The sequence below is a fragment of the Macrotis lagotis genome, chromosome 4, assembly GCF_037893015.1.
Source record: "Macrotis lagotis isolate mMagLag1 chromosome 4, bilby.v1.9.chrom.fasta, whole genome shotgun sequence".
NCBI classification, from domain to species: Eukaryota; Metazoa; Chordata; class Mammalia; order Peramelemorphia; family Peramelidae; genus Macrotis; species Macrotis lagotis.
Window position 1 is genome coordinate 201,913,641 of NC_133661.1, and position 26,014 is coordinate 201,939,654.

The window sequence follows — 26,014 nt, forward strand, 5'->3', positions numbered from 1 at the left end:
TTTATTATTTTCAGTGTTTATTAATCTTGTCCAGGAAGATCTGAAGCATTCTAGGATGAAATGCAATCAATTCGGTATCACTGACAAAAAGGAAAATTCAAAAGACCTAGCCATAGGGAATCCCTCTTCCATTTGCGATTGTACTATATCTATTTGATGATAGTACTAGATAGTCTTGGGGAGCAGATGTCTTGTATGCTTCACCTGATATTAATGATAGTATAATCAAACAAGAGTATCTTTGTTGTTTTATCTTTCAGGAAATCTTTCATTATTTTGACATATACATGGGAGAGAGCTATTTTATTGGAAGAGAACGTCAAGGTAATATTTTGTTCTACTGAATCAAAAGCTTTTTATAATCAGCAAATAGTACAAAGAGATTTTACATTCTTTGTGTCAATGGTATGATGATAAATATGTGATTTTATGAAGTATCACTCTTAAAAATCATTTTTAATATATATATAATATATTTTACTAATTATATGCAAAGATAGTCTTCGACATTCATAGATTATCACTTTTGAAAAATGACTTGTTCCTTACTAATACTATCATTAAGGCTGCCCTTGATATGTGCATACATTTTTCTCTTGTTAAAAACAATTTATATTTACTAGAAAGTAGACTCAAGTATATATGTATGTATATTTATGTTTGTATGTGTGCATATGCGTATGTAAGTGTGTCTGTTGATGTTTTCTTTATTGCTCTTTGGAGGTTATTAATGGGCCCAAGATTTTTTCCTTACCTTAAGATATTTTGTGGGGAGGCTAGGTAGTGCAGTGGATAGAGCACTGGCCCTGGAGTCAGGAGTACCTGAGTTCAAATCTGGCCTCAGACACTTAATAATTACCTAACTGTGTGGCCTTGGGCAAGCCACTTAACTCCATTGCCTTGCAAAACAAACAAACAGACAAACAAATTAAAAAAAAGATATTTTGTGAATTGATACACTCACATGTGTATTGCCTCTGACATAACTCTTCTTGCTTTTCTTTTTTTAAATTTTTTATTTTTAAACTTAATAAACACTAAATAAAATGAACATTTCCATATGCAAAATAAATCAGATAATGAGGATTATGCACAAAACCACTGATCTTTTTCATTTGAGCATTGCCTTTCATTTTAAGTATATAATTTATTATGTTACTTTCCAAGCAGTCTTGCTCATCTGTGTTTCCTTCTGAACTTCTTTGCTTTTGTGCATTTTAGAAATTATGAAATAATTAAGGGACTTTTGTCTTCTCTTTTTGACAGTTCTATTGCTATTGTATTCTCCCTTGCAAATTTCCTATTTTCCCAAATTAAAAAAAGGAAAAATAAAATCCTTATAAAATATGAATGATGAAACAAAATAAATTCCCACATTTATCATGTCTGAAAACCTATATCTGATTCTACACCTTGAGATCACTATATTTCTGTCAGAAGGTAGGTAGCACACTTCATTATGCTCTGCAAATGGAGTTGGTCATTTTATTGTTCTAATTTCTTAAGTCTTTCAAAGATGTTTTTCTTACAGTATCATCATTATAGCAATAGTTTTCATTCTGTCCATGTTATGCTTTATAAGCTCCTACAAGTCTTTACAAGATTCTCTGGAAATATTCTTTCATCTTTTGTCAGACTCAGTAATATTCCATTATATTTCTATATCATAATTTATTTAGCCATTACTCCCTTAGCTTTCAGATCTCACCTCTCTCTTTAGCCTTTACTCTCCTTCTCTATTAACTCCTTCCCTAGTGCCAAAAAACCGATACCTTTGCCCTTCCTAACCTTAACAATCCTCATTTCATCCAATCATCCATATACTATATTTATCTTCTCCTTCTTGGGTAAACTTCTTTTTTTTTGAATTTATTTTTATTAAAGATATTATTTGAGTTTTACAATTTTCCCCCAATCTTGCTTCCCCCCCCCCCCCCACAGAAAGCACTCTGTCAATCTTTACTTTGTTTCCATGTTGTACCTTGATCCAAATTGGGTGTGAGGAGAGAGAAATCATATTTGGGTAAACTTCTTGATAAAAGCATTAACACTCAATGTTTCTACTTACTCTCCTCTCATTTTCTTCTTAATTTTATGTGATCTGCCTTCTGATCTCATAATTTTTATTTTTAGCTTTTACACAGAAATATTTATTTCAAAGGTATAAAACAGATAAACTATTTTAGTTCATTTCCAATAGGTTTAAATCAAAATAGTTTGGTTTTAATGCCAGAGAACAAAAAGAATATTTCTATTAGATGATAATCATAAAAAGATTCCAAATTTTTTACATTAAACTTAATATCAGTTCTTATTCAGGACCCAGTAATACAGAACAGATCAGTATATCAATAGTTAAATATAGAATTCAATAACACAAAAAGTGTCAAAGAACACATGAATAATTTACCAAATTATATCAATGGAACTGACTTATGAGGAAACACTCGCACCTTTCTCTCTCCAAATTTAACTGTACATTTACTGCCTTAAAAAAAATTGCTAAATTTCTCTAGTATCTTATAATGTAGGGCTATCTAAAATGAAAAATCCTGGCCCTTGACTCTATGCAGGGGTCCTTCCAAAAAGCAATGGGCTCAGTTTTATCTCAGATAAAGCCTCACATGTAAAAGTAGCCACTCTGGCCCTATTATCAGAAAACCAGGTCTGTTATATTTCACCCCTTTGTACACTGTAGAGGATTGAGAGTTTCTAGATGCTCTGCAACTGGCTTTCAGCTGTTTGGTGTTCTCTCAGGTGTAAGGGAAGTGGATTCCCTGTTCCTCAGTTCCATTTAATCATTAATAGATTGACTTTTACAAAATAATCTTTTCTCCAAAATTGTAAAACAATATACTGACAAGTTTAGTACACAGTTTCAGTTCAAGCCCCAAAACCTTCCCTAGGGATCAAGTTTCAGGCTCTCTTAGGGATTCTCAGGGCTTTCTTGCCAGGCTAGATGGCTACAACATCTTACCTATCATCCTGATTCCAGAGCCATCATGTTTCAAATTCCTGGGTCCATCAGATTCTTGTTGAGAATAAGAGAAGGAGAAACAAAACAAGACAAATACCTCAAGCCACAGAATTTAAAAGGAGAAATAATGCTTTCCTTTTCTGGTTCAGTTCATGGTTCTTGTACTATGGGTGAATTGTGATCTTCACACTCTAGAAAAAAGGGTATGAAAGAAAGACTGTCTCCTTCAAGTCAGTTTTTAAAGATGCAGCAATCTAATAAGACTACTCTTTAACCACCTGGTAGGGGATATAGAAGGAGACTCGGGAAGCAGGGTGCCTTCATGTAAGACCATTAGAATATGTTCCTTCTGTGAAAGTTATCTTCAACAAATAGGTTTGGATGTATTTTTCTGTTAATACAATCCTCCTTCCAAATTAAAAATTATTCTCTGTGGTCTCTGGGGAGGCATAAGTTATTTCCATTCTTTTGCTTCCCCAGTGACAAGTCTCAAAACAGTGAGTGTTGATTGATCATATATACACACACATATACAACATACAAACAAAAATTCCAGTTATCCCCAAATACAAAGTTTTACAGATTCATAAAATAATGAATATTGTACAGAGTTTTCCAAATATTTCTGCCTTCTAAGCCTCAGCCTTGCAGAGCCTTTCTCAACCCACAAGTGGAAGAAAGAACCGAAAAACCATGTTTCTCTTGGTCCCCCAGGTTCCCACTGGACTATGCTCTGGACAAAAGATATTCCTTTCTACACAGGGTACAAAATTCTCTGGGGGTTTCTCATATTACTGGTGAGTTCTTTGGAGGTCTAAGCAGTTTCTTTTGGATCCTTATTCTAAAAAGCATGGGAAATTTATGTCATGTATCCTGTGCTACTGTCAAGATAAACAAAATACAATTGCAGCTTACCATTAGAATAAGACAAGTAGGATCAGTTAGAAAAGTTGCAAAAAATTTCAGCTACTCTTGGATATAAGGCACAGGATATTCTTAACCTAAGAAGATGTAAGGTATTTTGCTTTCAGGAAAAAAACAAGTAGTCTAAATTGATTTTCAGCACCAGAAAACAATATGAACTTAACAACAATCTAATGATTCTAGATTTTTCACATTAAACTTAATAACAGTACTTATATAGGACTCAGTAATACAAAATGTAACAATATATAAATACCTATAGATGTACAGAATGTAGAATATTCAGAATTCAATAAGACAAAAAAGTATCATTACTTAAATAGTCAAGAATTTGACAATTGAAAAGATTGCAAAACTATGCTAATGGAACTAACTTGAGGTATTAAATATAGTGTATACATGTGTTTAGATATGTATGTCTCTCTCTATATATACATGTATGTATATACATATATACATGTATGTATACACACACACACACGTATATAATCCTGTTGGAGTTCAGGATAGATATACCCGTGTGTGTGTGTGTGTGTGTGTGTGTGTGTATATATATATATATATATATATATATGCCTATGTAGAGATCTAGAGATCTAGTCTGTCTAATTTCTTTAACTCTAGTCCTGTATCACCAATTGGCTTTTAAAAAAAATTTTTTTTTGTTTTTGTTTTTTTGCAAGGCAATGGGGTTAAGTGACTTGCCTAAGGTCATACAGCTAGGCAATTATTAAGTGTCTGAGGCCAGATTTTAACTCGGGTCCTCTTGACTCCAGGTCTGGTGCTCTATCCACATGCCACCTAGCTGCCCCACCAATTGCCTTTTTTTTTTTTTTTTTTAGGTTTTTGCAAGGCAAATGGGGTTAAGTTGCTTGTCCAAGGCCACACAGCTGGGTAATTATTAAGTGTCTGAGGCCGGATCTGAACACCAATTGCCTTTTAAACCTCTCAAATTTCATGTCACACAGAAATCTCAAATTTAATATGTATACAAAACAGAACTCATTGTCTTTTCTGTCCATACCCTTTTTTTTCCCTATATTTCTCTGAACCTAAGAGCACCATTATATTCCTAGACATCAGTCTTGCAGCCTTAAAGTCTTATTCTTATCTGTTCATTCTCATTTTCTTCACTTATCCAATCTCCCCTTATCTTCACATATCCATTGCTAAGTCTTGTCATTTCAGCTTTCATAACATCTTTCACCTATCTAATTCTCTATTCAGAGGCATCACCCTAGTTAACATCTCATCTAGATTCTTGCAATAGCCTTCTTTCTAGTCCTGGAGTCAAAAAAGACCTGAGTAACAATTCAGCCTCAGATACTTACTAGCTGTGTGACTTTAAACAAATCATTTAACCTCTATTTCCTTTAGTTTTCTCAATTATAAAATAGGGATAATAAGAGTGTCATCTCTGCAGGGTTATGGGGATCAAATTAGGTAATATTTGTAAAAAAAATTCTTAGCCCACTTCCTTGAATATAGTAGGTACTATATAAATGTTTATTCCTTCTCTTCCCTCCATTTCATTCTTCTCATTTGTAATGTTATATTTTAGGCTCTCTTACCACCTTGTATGGTGATAGCTGGAATACTTTGTGTGATTCTGACACAGGTGCCTTGATATTTGAAATTTTCCTCAATTGTCCATAGTATGTTTTTTCCCTTTAATCTTAAAGCTCTTGATTTTGCCTATCACATTCCTGGGAGTTTTTCATTTTTGAATTTTTTTTTTCAGGAGATGACTACTGAAAAATCCATTTTTACTGGCTATCTTTTGTGCCTGAAATTCTCTTTCTCATCTCTGTTTCCTGGCTTCCTGACCTTCCTCCATGTTCCAACTCTCTAGTAGAAGTCTTTCCTGATTCCCCTTAATGCTAATATGCTTTCCATTTGTTCAAAAACTCCCAATTGATCTTTTCTGTTTCTTTTTTGTACATAGGGTTTATTCCCTTCCTTCCCCTTATTAAACTGATTTCCTTGAGACAGGTACAGCTTTTTGCCATTTTTTATATTCCTAGCACTTAGCATAATGTTTGGCACATAGTAGTCATTTTATAAATGCTTGTATTATTTGTTAAATTCGGAATATAAAAATAAAATTTAGTAAATGATCTTTTGACTAGGTCATTAGTTGATTAATGACCAGATTATGTATGGTATATGAAGATAATGAAATATCACTTCATCCTTTAAGATAGATATGAAACATTCAGAGAATCATTGTCATGTTGTAAAACCCTGCCCCCCCCAAAAAGAGAAATCTAAAAAAATAAAGTAGAAAAAAAAGTATGCTTCAGTCTGTATTCAGACACTAAAAACTCTTATCTTTGGGTTGTCTAGTATTCTTTATCATAAGTCTTTCAGAGTTCTCTTGGGTCACAGCATTTCTGAGAAAAGGTAGGTCATTCGCATTTTTGTAAAATTTTCTTCCTCCCTCCCTAAAACAGCAGTCTAATGTAGTTTATACTTGCACAATCAAGTCAAATGTATTTCCATATTAGTTATGTTGTGGAAGAAGAATCAGAGCAAAAGGGAAAAGCCATGAGGGGGAAAAAAATAAGAAAAAGTGAAAATAGTATGCTTTGATCTGCATTCAGACCCCATAGTTCTTTCTCTGGATGTGGACGATATTTTCCATCACAAGTATTTTGGAATTATCTTTCATCCATGTATTGCTGAGAAGAGTTAAATCTGTCATAGTTGATCATCACATAATGATACAGTTAAGGGGTACAACATGTACAACCTCTGGTTTCTTCTCACTTCACTCAGCCTCAGTTTATGTAAATCTTTCCAGGCTTTTCTAGAGTCTGACTGCTCACAATTTCTTTTGAAATGATAGTACTCCATCACATTCATATATCACAATTTGTTCAGCCATTCTCTAATTGATGGACATTCCCTCAAGACCTAATTCTTTGCCACTACAAAAAGAGCTGCTATATTTTTGTATATGTGGATCTTTCCTCCTTTTTTATGATCTCTTTGGGTTACAGACCTAGAAGTAGTATTGCTGGGTCCTTTAAAGGGTATATAGTTTTATTGCTCTTTGGGCATAGTTCCAAATTGCTCTCCAGAATGGGTAGAACATTTCGAATCCTCTCTAATGGATCCAGAGAAGAGTTGAGAAAATGTTCTTCCCTCCCTTCACTGTAAAGTTGAGGGTCTGTGAGTCCACAGTATTACTTATGCTGTCAGATGTGATTAATGTGATACTTGGTTTTGCTGAATTCATTTTTTTCTATTTTCAATATTTCTTATAAGGAAAGACTGATTAGGAAAGGAAGAATTCAGAAATGAATATGATATAAAAATAAATGATATCAGTTTTAAAAAGATGAGCAATAAGTACCTTAGAATTTTCAGAAGGGCTGCATAACCTTCCAGATAGAATCCAATGTATTTGCTTTCAATTTATTGTCTGTCTGAGGCATATATCTAAGATCAATATACTGGTGATGATAATAATTTGAATTTATTTATTCCTTTATTATTTTTACAAAGCATTTTCCTTATAGTGATTCATAAGAATTAATGAATGAAAAAGCACCTGCTTACTGTGTATTAGGCACTGTGCTAAGTGCTTTACAGATCTCTGATTTGATCCTTTACAGCAACTATAAGAAATAGATGTTATAATTATCCTCATTTTACAGATTAGAATATTGAGGCAGATATGGTTAAATGACTTGTTCAAGATCACACAGCTAGTAAGGCTTATAGGCTGAATTTGGATTTGAAATATCCTGGTTATCTACTTCATCCAAAACAATTCAATATACAAAGAACAAGAAAGAGAATTATGTAAGAAACACTCACTCAATTTTGTTTGCACAGCTTTCTAAATGTAGATTGTTTACCTACTTCTGTTTGTCCCTTATGCTGCTATTGACTCATATGAACACTTCTCCATTATGGAAGGCAGTAATAATAAAGATCTGTAATTTATTTTTCTTCTTAATAGGTCTGAAACCCCTCGCTAGATTGAACTAATGGCAAAACAGTTCTCTATCAGAGCTATGTTGATCTCTTCTCTGAATGTATTTCTCCCCTCATTTGCCTTCTCCCAGCTGTGTTCCCAGGTACAACTCCTAGCAAGTACTAGTGGTTACAACTTTTCATAAAGACAAATACTTGCCACTTTTTACATTGTATTTCACATACAGAGATGGTAGAGTACCTCCCTTTTTACCAAGCACATATATTTGAATTTATGTTAAAAGAATATAACGTGACCTTATTGTACTTTAGACTGGTATTTTTTCTTTCCAAATAGATAGTGCTGGCTGCATGAGGCAGTTTATTTGTCTTTCAACTTTCTTATTGCAGAATGATGTTTTTTTAGTTTTTTTTAAATTTTTTTTTTGCAAGGCAATGGGGTTAAGTGGCTTGCCCAAGGTCACATAGCTAGGTAATTATTAAGTGTCTGAAGCTGGATTTGAACCCAGGTACTCCTGACTCCAGGGTCAGTGTTCTATCCACTGCGCCACCTAGCCACCCCCCTTGCAGAATGATTTAAAGTCAGGATCTTTACTTGTGGCCATTACCCATATTTTTAAATTTAGAATTTAAACATGTCAGTTTTCTATAATTGTACACAATATCTTTTAATTTTTATCCTGATTTGAGAGAGAATATGTTGTTGTAGAAAGAGCAGTTTGAGTCCTCCTGCCTTTGACACATACTAACTTTGTGACCATAGGTAAGTCATTTATATCTTTGAACTATAGTTTGCTTACATGTAACATAGAGATATTATGCCCTTAGTATTCTGTGGTGCTTTACTAAGATATTATAAAATATTTTGTAAGCATTTAAATATTATCCAAATGTAATTTACTATTATAATCAGCATTAATCTTTACCTCTGTCTCATGTTCTGCTAGGATATTTGTTGTTCAGTTGTTCTCAGTTGTGTCCAATTCTTTGTTCCCTGTGTGGGCTAAAAATCCATTTAAAATATAGACACTCCTCTGAGCAAAAAAAAAATTATTTTGGCTTTTCTCAAGAAAAGGGCACACTGGAGCGGCTAGGTGGCATAGTGGATAAAGCACCAGCCTTGGAGTCAGGAGTACCTGGGTTCAAATCCGGTCTCAGACACTTAATAATTACCTAGCTGTGTGACCTTGGGCAAGCCACTTAACCCCATTTGCCTTGCAAAAAAAAAAACCCTAAAAAAAAAAAAGGGCACACTCCAAATCTCACAATGGTAGTGAAGATCAAGGAGCTGCCCTGAATTGACAGTGAAGCAAGATTATAAGGCCTAACATGATCCCCTCCTCTTCCCTCTTGTCCCTCTCTGTCGACTCATTGGTTAGTCTTCAGAGCTACATTCTACTTGTGAAAATCTATCCCAGCAACAAAGAAAAGAATGAAAGTTTTCATAAAATATTACCTCACCATCCAGAAGGTGAGAATAGCCTTCAGGATTATAACTATCTTATTGAAGTAATGTAGCTTGCCTTGGAATGCAAGATCTAGACAGTCTACTTATCATCAAATGAGAGGAATGCAAGGTTTTTCTCATGGGAAAAAGTGTACTATCCTTCTAATAGTCAGTAAAAGTAGTCTTATCAAAAGTGAGGAGGGCGGCTAGGTAGTGTAGTGGATAAAGCACTGGCCCTGGAGTCATGAGTACCTGGGTTCAAATCCAGTCTCAAACACTTAATAATTACCTAGCTGTGTGGCCTTGGGCAAGCCACTTAACCCCATTTGCCTTGCAAAAACCTAAAAAAAAAAGGTGAGGAGAGTGAGTCATCTGTTTGGAATACAAAGGGCTTTCTTATAGAAATTGTTTAAGAATAATAGTTTGTTCTTTCTATAGTATTTCTTAACCCTGAGAATACTTCACTAGGAATATTAACCTTGAAATGGTTTCATTGGGAATATTCCACTCAATCTCTCCACTTTTTTCCTAAATATATATATGTACACACACACACACACACACACACACACATATGTATTTGGCATCTGAAGTCCTCTCACACTATTCTTGATACCCTCTCAGGTTCTATTCTCTCTTCCTGTCCACTTGGGACCCATCTTCTTGGAACCCTGACCAAACAACTCATACACACACATAGACACAATGGAGGAAGATGAACTCATCCGGTTTCTCTCTCTTTTCCCCTGGAGACATTCAATATCTTTCTGTATCTCCAGAGTCCGTTCCAATCTCCAGTTCAGATGACTTGTTGAGATTTTCTCTTCTGGTAAAGGAACTTAACACAACATCTTATCAGATAGACTCATATTTTCATCATTAGATCATAAAAATCGAAAGCTATTACAATTCACATTTTGCCTTACTCACTGTCACATTGATACACATATTTTAACAAAAATACAACTTCTGTAATTGTTCACTTCACAAATGAATGTGTTGAAAATTACCAATTTTACTTGAGCTTATAACATTTTCATTAGATGACCATCTTTGTATGTCCAGAATGTCCAGCAAGTGACATACAAATATGACATACAAATCTCTTGCTCTTCATTAAAATAATAATTCAAGGAACCTTAACTAAACTAAATAATTCTTTCTTCCCAAAATGTTTCATAATTAAACTATAAGTGATTCTTCTCCTGATATATTCAACTGACTTACATTTCCTTCTCAAAGTAGAACTTGAAACTGCTACTGCATAGAAGTGTATTTTGAGATTATATAACCTTCTTTATTCTTATCTAAATATCCTTTTTCCTAGCAAAAAATAAAATAAAATAATCCTAATTCTTCTCAAAACATATAGCTAACACCAGAGGTTAAAACCACATGCTGGCCTATCTAGCTATTAAACTTCACTTGACTTAAAATTTCTATATCAGATTGACCTTTAATGATTTACTATAAAGATCCAGGATATCAAAGGAAAATTCCTTTATAGTTATAATTTTGAGTGTCACTTTCCAGGCAGAGGTCATGTGGATAGTCAAATGCCTTAAGTCAAATTTTAGATTTATCTAGTGAGAAATGTCTCACTTGGGGAAGTCAAGTCAAAAGGGTCCAACATCAGGTTGCACTGAAAAACTGCCCCTTCGTCTTTTTCTCCCAGTGCACCTGTCACCTGTGTAGTGTCCAAACCTCCTTTGGGCTTCCACACTTCAAGAGAGTATTGACTCAACAGCATTTCCTTTGCTGATTGTACCTGATGTCAGACACAAAACAAAAGCCAGTTAAAAGTCCCATGATCTAAAATAGTAATTCTATCTAATTAGATCTCCAAGTGAATCCACTTCACAAGGACTAAATGCTAATTCTAATCTGAATTGGGGGGAGTCACAATCAATCAGCCCCCTTCCCTGTACATCTACTCTGAGTGTCCCTGTCAACAGAATACATTAAATAAAGTGACTTTCTAAACATTGAAAAAGCAGTCAAGTTCCCCCAGCATCTGGAGTATTACTTGACATACAAAAAAACCCGCTTCTTCACAAATATGTTTCATAATTCAAGTAGAAGGTCTGTCCTTCTGGTGGCACTAACCTGCAAAGCCACATCCCTTTGTCTGAATTCCTATCTGTTTTAATTTTGGATTAAGATGGTATATTACAGGCTTCTTGGCTAGCCTGCTGTATTACAATAAATAAATAAATAAATACCTCCTTTGGCTAGGAGGTTATTCTAAGAATTCTCACATAGCAATTAACCAGAGATTGTCACAAAAAATCACAAATTATTATCATTTTCTTTCCCACATTGCTCAGGTGCTTTTACTTCAAAGTAAACAACCACAACTTTGAGATTTCATATACATACATACATATATATATATGTATATGTACCTATAACCACAAAATTCTAATTTATGTATATAAAATTGGCAAGTTCTTATGCAAATAATTCTCAATAATAAGCCTGTTTAATTATTAGCCATGTTTGAAATACAAATTATTACTTTCCACCAGAATTCATTCAATCCTTTAGACTATCTTAAGGGTCTCTAAATTTAACAAAATAGTAATAAGTATAACAAATTAAGAACTAGATTTCACAAAGCAATCTTTCCATTATTACATTTATACTTGGACCTACAGATCTAGAACAAGGTCTGACACATCATTTAAAAATTTCAGGGAACCCAGAAAGTCATGACCTTTGATAATTTCTCTCATTATCCCTACAAAGCACTCAATCATTAATTCCAGGCTTGAGAACATTACAGTAAAATAGTTTACATTTCCAAAAGTAGATCACGTGTTTTATAACACTCTTCATTATCTTACTCATTGATAAGTTATTTAATTAGGGTTATATAATTTTTAATTTCCTAATCATTTTCCAAGGCCTCCTCACATTTATTCAACATTATTGGAAAGGGTATCTTGCTGTTGAGATATACCTCTCAATCTCTTATACATTATCCTTCTGAATCTGCATTTAATGTGGGAGAATAAATCTGTAATTTTACTTCTTTAAAATTTAAATATTAAATTTTTAACCTACATGAAACATAAGGTTTTCAGGCTGACATTTCATTTTCTTAAAGCAAAACAAAACAACAGGTTCTCTTAAAGTTAACCTTATAATTATGTATCTTTCCCCACACAAACCTCTTCTAAATTTGTGTTTTATAAACTAGCTTATTTATCTCTTCTTCCAAATACACTTCTCTTTTCAAAAAAAGAAAATAAGATTCTCCATGAATTTAGTCTTATATATATATATGATAATTTCAAAAGGCCAATGTATACTCTTTTTAATAGTTTTTTTTTTTTTGCAAGGCAATGGGGTTAAGTGGCTTGCCCAAGGCCCCACAGATAGGTAATCATATTAAGTGTCTGAGGCCGGATTTGAACGCAGGTACTCCTGATTCCAGGGCCAGTGCTCTATCTACTGCGCCACCTAGCCGCCCTCATGTGTCATTTTTAAATGTTATTTTTGCTGCCAGTCATATTTGTTTCTGATGTTGAGCATTTGACAGTGTCTAAGTCACAGTTGCCAGCATATTTCTGTGAGAACTTGGCTGGAGTAGGATTGATATTCTGAGGAGTATTGCCCTATAGTGGTCACTGAATATTAGAACCTCTGAGGTGCTGGTGCCCTTTCTCTTCTCCACTTATCATGCACATCCTGATCTATTTACAGGTTGCATGACTCTTACAGAATGAAGAATCTTTTAAGGACAAGGAAAAATTTTCATGTTGTTTTCAGTCCTCAGCACCTAGCACATCTCCTGGTATATTGTAGTTACTTAATAAATTATTATTGAATTGTTCTCAACATTGACATAGTTTGGAAAATTTTGTCAAGTTTTCTATAGAAAAAGATCTAGTCTTTCAGTGCAGTTATGTACATAGATAGCCTTAAAGTATCTTTCCTTGAATTTTCTTTCGGGAGAGACAGGTGATTAGGGAGTGATGAAATATCCTTGTATTTAGTCATGCAACGAACATTAATTAAATATCTATTTTGTGAAATACTTGGTACAGGGTCTGAGAATAATATATAGATACATTGAATATATATATATATATATATATATATATATATATATATATATAGATAGATATATAGAATAATATCCTGTTCTCATGGACTTTAAAATCTGGATATACAAGACAGACATGCATAATTTAAATGTAAATTTCTTACTATGCAAGCTTATTGTCGCTACTCCGTCCCCTTTCTTCCATGAACAAATTCTTTATTCTCTTCCTATATTGCTTTTATAATCTTTTCCCTCCTTGAAACTGGTACTTCTGAGGTTGATGGCTACAGGATATAGTTAAGAGTGATATTAATAAGCAACAAGCATTTATTAAATGTTACTCTACATTGCTGATTTTATACACACATACACACACACACACACACACATATAATATATATTTTGCTTTACTTTGGTTCACTCCTTCCCCCTTACTTTAGTGTATTACTTTGTTCTTTTTCTGATTTCTTTAAATGCAGACCCAGCTTGCTGAGTTCATTTTCCTTTTTCTGTCTTATTAATAACCAATGTTTAGCAATTTGGCTGTATCATAAATTTTTATAAACTGAAGAGTGTGAGAAAAGGAAGCTTTGTTTTTTTCTTGATTAGAGGCAAACTTCCTAGGACTGAACCTAATCTGGGTTCTGTGGATGAGTCCAGAATGGTGGGTGAATGATAGCTCAGTCCCCTCAGGAAGAGGAAGTGGGCACAGAATGTCAGCACTCTCAGGGCCCATTAGTGATTTTCTTATTTTTAGATATAGTTTTAAAATAAATTGGGCTCTTTTTTTTGTAGTAGTGTCTTTGAATTTTTTCTAATGTACCGTTTATTTCAAATTATTCTTCAACTCAGGAACTTGCAGTGAATTACCATTGTTTACTGAAAAAAAAATCCCACAGATTTCTCTATCTGGAATGCAAAGTTTTCCACAATCTTGCTTCATTTAATCTTTTGGGAGTTTATTTTTTGTGCTTCAGTCAAACTGAATCACTTATTGTTACCTGATAAGTTGCCTTTTTTCTTTTTTGCTTCTGTATCTTTGTAACAAAGAATAACAATTTAAGTTTCAAGATGTTTATGTATACAGGAAAAAGAATTCAAAATGTTCTCAAATTCAAAGAAGGAAAGATTATTTACAATAAATTAGGAAAGGCTTCATGGAAGGGGTGGTACTTCAGCTGAATCTTAAGAGAAGGTTGAATATTGGAGAATATGAGTGGGGCATTGGGTGAAACCCATAGCAGGCATGGGGAACCATGGATGTGGAAGCAGAAAAAGACATTAGGGAGCAGGGAGTGGAGCAATTTCATTGAAACCTAAAGAGGCAAGTAGAGTGGAATAAAACCAAAAGGCAAGTTGTAGGCAGTTTTAAATTAAAAAGTAAGAAGTCTGAACTGTATTTGCTATAGTATTAAAGCAGCAGGCATTGAAAGTTTTTAGGTAGAGATGTGATGTAATCAGAATGGTACATTAAGAAGATTACATTGGCAATAACAAAATGCAGAGAAGAGAGATTGGAAATAAAGAAGCCGTCTAGAAAGCTTTCATAATTGTTACGTGTGATCATAGGATTTTGAGCTGGAAAAGACCTTAAAGTTTAAATGCTATACTCTCATATTATAAATGCAGAAACGTAGACCTAGAGAAGTGATGTAATTTCCCAAGGTGTCACAACTGAGCTGAGATGTGAATCCAGGTCTCTTGGCTCTGAATCTTGACCTTAAATCTAGGGTTCTTTGGAATTTTCCGTAAGATTTCCCTAATATAGGGTGATTGAAATGAAAATGGAGAGAGATGAGATTTTTTGGAGTCAGAATTAACTTGACTTGAAAATGTGTGGATGTTGAGAGGGATGAGTCAAGAATGATTCTTAGTTGCACTGAAAAATAATGACAAATTTTTGGAAAGCAGCCTGGTAGTTATGAAAATAACCATTCTATTTGATTCAACAGGGCCCAGTATTAGGAAATCTATCTAAAGAACATTGTAACAGGTGTGTATTAAAAAAATAATTATTTTGTTTATAATAGCAAAGTAAAATAAACAAGCACGTAGTGATAGTAAAAAGAATAACAACTAAAATAAAATAAAACTGACATTCAGTATAATAGAATAATATATTAATCTATGACCCAGAAATATAGGAAACCACCTCTTTATACTGACTTTGCTTTAGTCTTCAATAACAATATCATTGTCTAATGCCAACATTCAGGTACCTCTTTGGGAAAATTGTAATTTGCTTGTTTTAGTTGTTTTTAAGTTATACAAATTGCTGGCAACTATCAGTATGTAAAAAATTAATTTTTTTTGAATTTAGCAAACACCAAAACAAACAAGATCTATTATTATATACAAAGTAAAACAGACAGGAGAATTTTATATGAAAACATGATTATCAGTTCCATGCATTTTATATTTTTGAAAGTATACAGGGGCAGCTAGGTGGCACAGTGGATAGAGCACTGGCCCTGGAGTCAGGAGTACCTGAGTTCAAATCCGGCCTCAGATACTTAATAATTACCTAGCTGTGTGACCTTGGGCAAACCACTTAACCCTGTTGCCTTGCAAAAAAACAAAAGAAAGTATGTAAGTTCAAAATTGTGCTATATGTACATTATGGGACACTATTGTTCTATTAGAAACCAGGAGGGATGGGAATTCAGGGAAGCCTGGAAGGATTTGCATGAACTGATGCTGAACGAGATGAGCAGAACCAGAAGAACACTGTACACCCTAACAGCAACATGGGGGTGATGATCAACCTTTAATGGACTTGCTCATTCCATCGGTGCAGCTATTAGGCACAATTTTGGGGTTTCTGCAATGGAGAATACCATCTGTATTCAGAGAAAGATTGTGGAGTTTGAATAAAGACCAAAGACTATTACCTTTAATTTAAAAAAAAAACTTATATTATTTTGTAATTTTGCTATTTCTTATACTTTATCCTTTTTCCATAATGATATGATTTCTTTCTCATCACATTCAACTTAGATCAATATATACCATGGAAACACTATAGACTGCCTTCTGTGGGGGGTTGGGAAGAGGGAAGGGAGATTGGAGAAAAACTGTAAAATTCAAAATAAATAAATAAAGAAACCATCCCCCTTCCCCAAGAAAGTATATAAGTTTGACACATTACCTTTTTTTTTTTTTTTTTTTTTAGTTTTTGCAAGGCAACGGGGTTAAGTGGCTTGCCCAAGGCCACACAGCTAGGTAATTATTAAATATCTGAGGCCGGATTTGAACTCAGATACTCCTGACTCCAGGGCTGGTGCTCTATTCACTGAACTATCTAGGCACCCCTCAACACATTACTTTCCAAGCAGTCTTTGCTTATTTTTCCTTTTTTTTCTGAATTTCTGTTCTTTTCTGTGCATGTAAAAAAATTCTTTGTTTATAGTAATAGTATTTTTTCAATTACTTGTAAAGAGAGTTAAAAGAATTCATTTTTGTAAAATTTTTTCCTTCTCCTTTCTTTCTTCCTCCCTCTCCAAGATAGTAAGCAATCCAATATAGGTTATACATGCACAATCATGTTAAACTTATTTCTATATTAGTCAAGTTGTAAAAGAAGAATCAGAACAAAAGGGAAAAAACATGAGGAAAAAGCTCCAAATAATAAATAAGAAAAAATGAAAATAGTGTGCTTTGAGATCTGCATTCAGACTCCATAGTTACCTCTTTTCCACCACAAGTGTTTTAGAATTGTCTTTGATCACTATATTGGTGATAAGAGTTTAAGTCTATAATAGTTGATCAACCTACAGTGTTGCTATTAATGTGTACAGTGTTTCCCTTGATTCTGTTCACTCCACTCAGCATCAGTTCATACAAGTCTTTCCATGCTTTTCTGAAGTCAGGACACTTATGATTTCTTACAGAACAACAGTAAGACCCCATCATATTCATATACCACAATTTGTTCAACTATTCCCTAATTAATGGATATCTCAATTTCCTATTCTCTGCCATTACAAAAAGAATGATTTTTTTTTTTTTTTAGGTTTTTGCAAGGCAAATGGGGTTAAGTGGCTCGCCCAAGGCCACACAGCTATGTAATTATTAAGTGTCTGAGGCTGGATTTGAACTCAGGTACTCCTGACTCCAAGGCCAGTGTTCTATCCACTTTGTCACCTAGCTGCCCCCGTGTTCTATATTTCTAATAAAAAGTTGGTTTCTCAGTCTCCCAACTAATAATGATACATTTGATTGTTATCTCTATGTATAAAAATGTCAGTCTGTCATGTCAATATCTGTCTCATATCTGCATGTTGACTTGACCTGTGTCAATCCTACCTGGACAGCACCAATAAATTCCTTTACCTGGGTCAACAAGTCACAAGATAAGAGATATCATGGATGAGGAGAGAACAATCCTATGGTTGTTTGTAAACATTCCTTTTCCAGTCTAAGGGGGGATTCTTATTAATAGGAATTTGAAGCAAATATTATGAGAGGATCATAATGTAGAATTATGTCATCTATATGAAATCTCATTGGTTGCCTCAGTTTTATGATCCTTGTCCTTTCAGTATAAAATACCCTCTAAATTTTGTATCAGGGTTTATATCTTTAATAATACCATCCACCCATGGTTTGATAAGATCTAGAGAATGAAAATTCATGGATAAAAATTTTTATTTCATTTTTAGCCTAATAAAATTATGTTTAATACTTTCTAGAATGGCTGAATTGGTTTACAACCCTACCTACAATGCAATAATGTCCCAGTTTTACTACATTTCTTCCATCTCCTCCAATATTTATTATTTTCCTTTTTTGTCATATTAGTCAATCTGATAAGTGTGAGTTTGTTTTAAGTATATATCAGCATTGTTTTAATTCCATTTCTCTAATCTGTAGTGATTTAGAGCATTTTTTCAGATGATTATAGATGGCTCTCTAATTTCTTCAACTAAAAATTGCCTGTTTCTATTTTTTGACTATTTATCAATTGGGGCATAACTTGTAGTCTTATAAATTTGAATCAGTTCTCTCTGTATATTCTAGAAATGGTAAAAAAAATGGCTATAAAGATTGTTTCCCAGGGAAACAATCTTTATAGCCATTTTCTTCTTTCCTTCTATAATTTTGGTTGCTTTGGTTTTATTTGTGTAAAACTTTTAAAATTAAATGTAATTAAAATTATCCATTTTGAGGCCAAAAGAAGGGAAACAATTTACCCAAGATCACACAGACATGAGTTCAAGGAGCCAGGAGAAAAAGGCACTTTTCACTATACTGCAGGTCTCAAAGTCCTTAATTTTCATCTTGACTTATTATTCCCTCCAACAGGAAGTCAGGACAATTGATTTTTTTGAGGGCAGGAAGACTGCAGCTATTATCAATAAAGCCTCTAGAACTCACAGCCTCCTTCTACTTCTGAGGTTGCTGGCTTGTAAAAGTTGAGGCTGCCCAATTAAAAAAATTATCCATTTTGTATTTCTTAATGCTCTCTATCTCTTGTTTGGTCATAAATTCCCCCCCCCCCCCCCTATAGATCTGACAGATAATCTATTCCTTGTTCTTCTAATTGGCATATGGTATCACCCTGTATGTCTAATCAGGTACCCATTTTGACTTTATTTTGGTATAGACTATGTGAATATTGGTCTATGCCTAGCGTTTGCCATACTATTTTCCAGTTTTTCCCAGAAGTTTTTGTCTAAAAGAGAGTGCTTGCCTCAGAAGGTGGAGTCTGAGTTTTAACGAACAATATATTACTACAGTCATTTACTACTGTTTGTTTTGTACTTAATCTATCCCACTCATCTACCATTCTATTTCTTAGCCTGTACAGACAGTTTTGATGACTTGCTGCTTCATAATATTATTTTAGATCTGGTATGGTTAGGCTACATTCCTTCATATTTTACTATTCTTATTTTTATAATCTGTTATCCTCTATGTTAATTGACTTAGAGATTGTATGTGGGTTTTCTGCCTCCCTTTTCATTTTCATTTTAATTCCTTCTTCATTTTATTCTTCTCTCTTCTGAGTTTGCTCCATCCCTATCCAAGAATTTCATTCCTATGTCTTAAGTCTAGATTCAGAAGTCTAAATCTTTTCTTCTAAATCATCTTTTTAACTATTTGTTCATCTTCCATGTTAATATTTCAGATTGATTTTTTTTTACTACATAAAAAGCAACCCAGAACCTTCCTTCTCCCTTCCTTCCCCTTCCCTCCCTTGCTTCTTCCCTCCTTCCTTCTCTCTTCCTTCCTCTCTCAGTCTACTTAGGGGATAGCCTTATCTTTGGTGCTCTGCCCAAAGGAATATGAATTTTAATTGCTAAAAACCTAGCACATCTTGGGGTTCACTAGCTAAATTTCATTGTTAAGGACTATGCCTTAATCCCAAATCTTGCTAACTCTTATTAATTGACCAAGCTCCACTTGGTCTTGCTTTGAGCCCAGATTGAGTTTTGTTGTTATTTGTTCTTCTCCAAGGTCTCTGATTGATCAGAATGAATGTAAATAGCAATTGTTTTTGTTTTGGCCAGAAACCCTGAGTTTCTATCCCTCCCAGACTGATTTTTTTTAAACTGTAAAATGACCATTCTTAGTCTCATTTCTTATCTAGCCTTAATCACTGAATGGATGTTGCCTCTGGAGAAAGTAAGGCTAGTGACTTTGCACAGCCCTATCTCACTTCAATTCAATTCAATTCAATTCATTTGCTAGGCATGGCATAACCTTCCTGATGTGTTGGTCTTCTTCAGGAACTAAGGGCAAAGGGCAGCTAGGTGATGCAGTAGTTAGAGCACTGACTGGAGTTAGGAGGACCTGAATTCAAATGTGTCCTCAGAGACTTAATACTCGCTTAGCTGTGTGACCCTGGGCAAGTCACTTAACCCCCATTGCCTTACAAACAACACGAAAAACAAAAAGGAACAAAGGACAAAACAGCACTATTATTTTTCAATATTTTAAGATCTATTATAGAAGGTCACATTTTCCCTTCAGAAAAATCTGTGTTAAGTGGCAATTTTGCTGGTATGGTTACTTCCATATTCTGATTGGAACCCATTTATGGGCTCAGTCGATAGTTTGTCCGTTGCTGTAGCTAAAAAATTTATAACATGACCATAAATTCTTCTGATATATCTTGCTTTACTTGAATAGGCTACACTAAGTTGACATATAAAGTTCTATACTTTAACTCAAAGTCTCTGCAGCTTGGTAGGACCTCCAATCTTTTAAATTCAATTAGGATAGTCTTCAAGAACCCAGTAACTTTTTACTTCAATAGGAGGCATTGGATTTGGGATTTACTAGTACGTGGATTAAATAAATTTTTTAAAAGGAAAAAACTTTGATGGACTGGTTTAGGAAGTTTCACATTTATTGATGATGAGATCAACATGCCTTTATTTGGTGTTTTATCTCATATAAGGGAGGTTTATATAGATTTAATTGAGACTGATCCAAGACACAGGAAATGACATGGTGGAATTAAAGGTCACACCCTTTGGGACAGGAAAGACTAGTGTGTGGACAGTCACTCTTATGCAGTGAGAACTGTCTTAGGCTGCTGCTTGGAGGGCTGCCCCTATGACATATGTATGGAGACTACTTGGAGCTCAACCACTCCCCAAACCAACCTGCTATGGAAATACATTTAAGAAAGGACTCCCAGAAGAGAAGGCCTCTTTCTTTCTTTCCTCTTTTCCTTGAAGGATGAGTACTTTCTCTCTCTCTAAGCTAGAACCACATGATCTTAGCCTAGGCTGCTGGAGAACTTTGGCCTCTATTTCTTTCTCCCTTACCCTCAGGCAGTTTTCCCTAAAACTTTGTTGTTCAGCCTGTCCTCAGTGTAAGGCTTCTTCTCTATGGCTGGTTCTCACTCAATTCTCTGCCCAGTCAGATCTTCTAACTGGTTTTCTTTTACTCTTTCCCTCAAGTACCTCACCTAAACTTTTGTTTTTCACCTTGTCCTCAAGGTGCGCACTGTCTCTCCAGGAAAAAAAAAGGTTTTAATCTGTGAACTTTGCAGGCTTGTGAAATGAAAATTGTGAGCTATTTCTACTCCAAGACTGTGAATCTTTACCTTCACAAGAGCTCTCAATCTTTATTGATGATACCAATTTCTCCCAAAACAAGACTATAAAGGTTGAGAACAGTGAGGAAGAGATGATGAAGCAAAGATAACTCCCACCACCTACCCCAAAGTAGTAGTTGGTAGCCCCAAAGTAGGACAAGAAAGGGCAGGTATGTTGCTCAAATATCCTGGTTTTCAGACTGCATGGTAGAGGAGAGAAAACTGGAATGCTTCCAGTAAGGACTTCTTGTTCCTGTCTTGTTACATACCAAATTCTTGTTCCTGTTTTCACTCTGAGGAGTAGGACTTCTGGTTTTACCATCACTACATGCATTAGGGAAACTGAGAGAGAGTGGTGAGCTTTGCTGAGATCTCATCTGGTGGGTGGGAAACTGGAAATTTCTATTGTGGAAATTAGAAGTTTCTAAGAAAGGGAAAGGATGCCATGGAGAAGATTTAGATCCAGTAAAGTAATCTAAATTAGGACCTCTTAGAAAAAAAAAAAGACTTAATCTAGAACAGAGAGGCATTCTATTCTGGATTATCTTTTTTTTTTAAAGATTTTATTTATTTTGAGTTTTACAATTTTCCCCCTAATCTTATTACCTCCCCCCACCCCCATCAGAAGGCAATTTGCCAGTCCTTACATTGTTTCCATGATATACATTGATCCAAATTGAATGTGATGAGAGAGAAATCATATCTTTAAGGAAGAAACAAAGTATAAACGATAGCAAGATCAGACAGTAAGATATCAGTTTTTTTTTCCTAAATTAAAGGTAATAGTCCTTGGTCTTTGTTCAAACTCCGCAGTTTTTTTTTTTTTGTTTGTTTGTTTTTTGTTTTTAGGTTTTTGCAAGGCATATAGGGTTAAGTGGCTTGCCCAAGGCCACAAAGCTAGGTAATTTTTAAGTGTCTGAGACCGGATTTGAACTCAAGTACTCCTGACTCCAGGGCCAGTGCTTTATCCACTACGCCACCTCCACAGTTCTTTCCTCTGGATACAGATGGTATTTTCCATTGCAGACAGTCCTAAATTGTCCCTGATTTTTGCACGGATGGAATGAGCAAGTTCATCAAGGTTGATCATCTCCCCATGTTGCTGTTAGGGTCTACAGTGTTTTTCTGGTTCTGCTCATCTCACTCAGCATCAGTTCATGCAAATCCCTCCAGCCTTCCCTGAATTCCCATCCCTCCTGGTTTCTAATAGAACAATAGTGTTCCATGACATACATATACCATAGTTTGCAATTGAAGGACATTTACTTGATTTCCAATTTTTTGCCACCACAAACAGGACTGCTATGAATATTTTTGTACAAGTGATGTTTTTACCCTTTTTCATCATCTCTTCAGGATATAGACCCAGTAGTGGTATTGCTGGATCAAAGGGTATGCACATTTTTGTTACCCTTTGGGCGTAGTTCCAAATTTCTCTCTAGAAAGGTTAGATGAGTTCACAGCTCCACCAACAATGTAATAGTGTCCCAGATTTCCCACAACCCCTCCAACAATGACCATTGTCCTTTCTGGTCCTATTAGACAGTCTGAGAGGTGTGAGGTGGTACCTCAGAGATGCTTTAATTTGCATTTCTCTAATAAGTAATGATTCAGAGCAATTTTTTATATGACTATGGATTGCTTTGATCTCATCTGTAAATTTTTCTTTGCATATCCTTTGACCATTTGTCAATTGGGGAATGGCTTTTTTTTAAAATTTGACTCAGTTCTCTGTATATTTTAGAAATGAGTCCTTTGTCAGAAACTTTAGCTGTAAAGATTGTTTCCCAGTTTACTACATTTCTTTTGATCTTGGTTCCAGTGGTTTTGTCTGTGCAAGAGCTTTTTAATTTAATGTAATCGAAATCATCTAGTTTGTTTTTAGTGATGTTCTCCATCTCTTCCTTAGTCATAAACTGCTTCCCTTTCCATAGATCTGACAGGTAAACTAGTCCTTGATCTTCTAGTTTGCTTATAATATATTTTTTTATGTCTAAATCCTGTATCCATTTGGATCTTATCTTGGATTAGGGTGTGAGGTGTTGGTCTAATCTAAGTTTCTTCCATTCTAATTTCCAATTTTCCCAGCAGTTTTTATTGAAGAGAGAATTTTTATCCCAATAGCTGAATCTTTGGTTTATTTTGGATTATCTTGAGTAGTATATTGATTTTAGGTCAAATTTATGATCTAATATATTGATGCAAATTATACAATTTTTGGCTTTTTTGTATTTTTATGTGTAATGTATATAAATATATTTTTATAATCAATTTCTGTATTTTGCTAATTTTTTTATAGAACTTTTTTTGTTTTATTTTGTTTTGTTCTTTTTGCAAGGCAGTGGGGTTAAGTGACTTGCCCAAAGTCACACAGCTAGGCAATTATTAAGTGTCTGAGGTTGGATCTGAACTCAGGGCCTCCTGGTTCCAGGGTCAGTGCTCTATCCACTGTGTTACCTAGTTGCCCCCATGTAGAACTTTTAAAAGCAAGACAATATAGTATAATAATACTTAATATTCATATTTGAGGCCCTCCAAAGCATGCCTTTGGGAAAGAGGAGGAAATTCACAGGGTGTTTAATCAGGTTCACAGCCAGGTTCTGGACCATAAATTATAGATTCCTTTTGCTTGTTTGATTTTAACTTCATTGCTATCTAAAAAGTACAGCTACAGTTCACATGTCACCAGTGGGAGTGGGGAAACTCATAGCAGTTTGCTCTTCTGGCTGCCTTCCCAGAAGGTCAGCATACCACTGGAATATATGCAATATCCACAAGGAAAAAATACCCGTAATCACCCAGACAACCACAGCCACATTTCTCTAATGTATGTTGGTATCTTTACTGGGTCCGTCTTTCTCTTATCCTCTTCCTGACCTCATAAAGTAGGTTCCCCATGATTCTATCTTCATCCCTTTTCTCAGTCAATGTTCTTTCCTTTAGCAATTTCATTGACTCCCATGACTCCTATCAGTTTTATCTAGATGATTCCTGAATTTGTTTTTCTAGATGATTCCTAAATCTGAATTTCAATCCCACATCTTCAACTTTCTTACAAGTACGTTTTCCTTTTTTTGTTTCAATAGCACCTAAAACTTAACATATCTTCAGTTGTTTTAGTCATGTCTTGCTCTTTGTACTCCATTTGGCATTTTCTTAGCGAAGATACTGGTGTGGTTTGCCATTTTCTTTTCCAATTCATTTTTATAGATGAGGAAACTGAGGGGAAACAGAGTTAAGTGACTTTCCCAGGATCACTCAGCTAGTGTCTGTTCAGTTTTTTGGTTTTTTTTTGGAAAGATAAAAGGATCAAGTGACTTGCTTTTTTTCTTCAAATTAAAATGGAGCTAAAGAAAGCTGCTGACTTTGTACAAAATCCATAAACAATATCTCTACTGGTTCTGTTTTCCAGGTCAGTTGTTTTTCCAGTGAGATATTTCACATTTTTTTCCAGTTTTTCATTCTTTTGGTTTTGTTTTATTGTTTATGGATTTTGCACAAAGTCATCAGCTTCTTTAGCTCCATTTTGAAAGAATTATTTTCTTCAGAGAGCTTTTCCGTCTACTTTTTCATTTGGCCAATTCTACTTTTTGAGGCAGTCTTCTCATTGGCCTTTTGCACTGATTTTGCATTTGACTTAAACTGGATGTTATTTTCTTCAGTTGTTTTTTTTTTTATATCTCTTTCACCAAACTACTGACTTGATTTTCATGGTTTTTCCATATTGCTCTCACTTCTCTTCTACTTCCCTTACTTGATTTTCAAAATCTTTTTTGAACTCTTCCATAGCCTGAGACCAATTCATATTTTTCTTGGAGGCTTTGGATACAGAAGCTATGACTTTGTTATGATCTGAATGTGTATTTAGATCCTCCATAGGACCAAAGTAATTGTCTGTGGTCAGATTTTTATCTTCTCTTGTTTGCTCATTTCCCTAACCTATGTCTTGATTTTAACTCTTTGTTAAGGTAGGACTCTGCTTCCAGGGTGGAGGACGCACTGTTCCAAGCTTCTGAGGGTTTTCTTTTCAGGAACACCCCCCCCCTCCCTCAGAGACCTCAATTCCTCCAAGATCTTATGAGATGCTCTGACTGCTCTCTTGGTCTGTGGTCTGATCTGTGGATGTCCTCAATCACTCCCCTCTGCCCTGGAACCATGAAGAAAGTTCCTGCTCTGCTAATGGCAGTAAAGTTCCATTTCCTGAGACTGGAGCCCCAGACTGCAACCCTGGATCTGAGTATGGGAAAAATCACAGAGTCCTACCTTAGGGATAGCAGATAGACTTCTGCAATCTCCCCTGACCCCCTTACCATTGGTGGGCTGAGTTCTCCAGAAGCAGAGAGCTGCCAATTGGCTTCCCTGACCTGCTCCTGGTTCCTGGGGTCATCAGGTCTGTGCTGAGGTCTGCGCTGGATTGGGCTCCAAGCTCACTCTGCTGCTCTTCCATTGCCAGGTTGTCCTTGGTTATCCCTGGGTTGAGAGGTCTGGAAATTGTCTGCTGCTGCTTGGGATCCAGGTGCCCCCAAGACCCAGACACCCTTTTCACAGATGACTGGAACTGATTTGCTCTGGTGCAGCCTGGGCTTCATTGAGGCCTTTTTTTAACTCTAGTGTAACAGA

At 35.0% G+C, this 26,014-nt stretch overlaps 1 protein-coding gene across 2 annotated transcripts in view; it reads left to right on the plus strand.

Annotated features, from left to right (window-relative positions):
- Positions 1-26,014, plus strand: part of MGA (MAX dimerization protein MGA) — a 230,191-nt gene that overhangs the window by 9,551 nt on the left and 194,626 nt on the right. For both annotated transcript variants that reach the window (XM_074235148.1, XM_074235149.1), the window contains exon 2: positions 261-324. The gene's annotated coding sequence lies outside the window, so the exon portion shown is untranslated. The remainder of the gene's footprint in view (positions 1-260; positions 325-26,014) is intronic.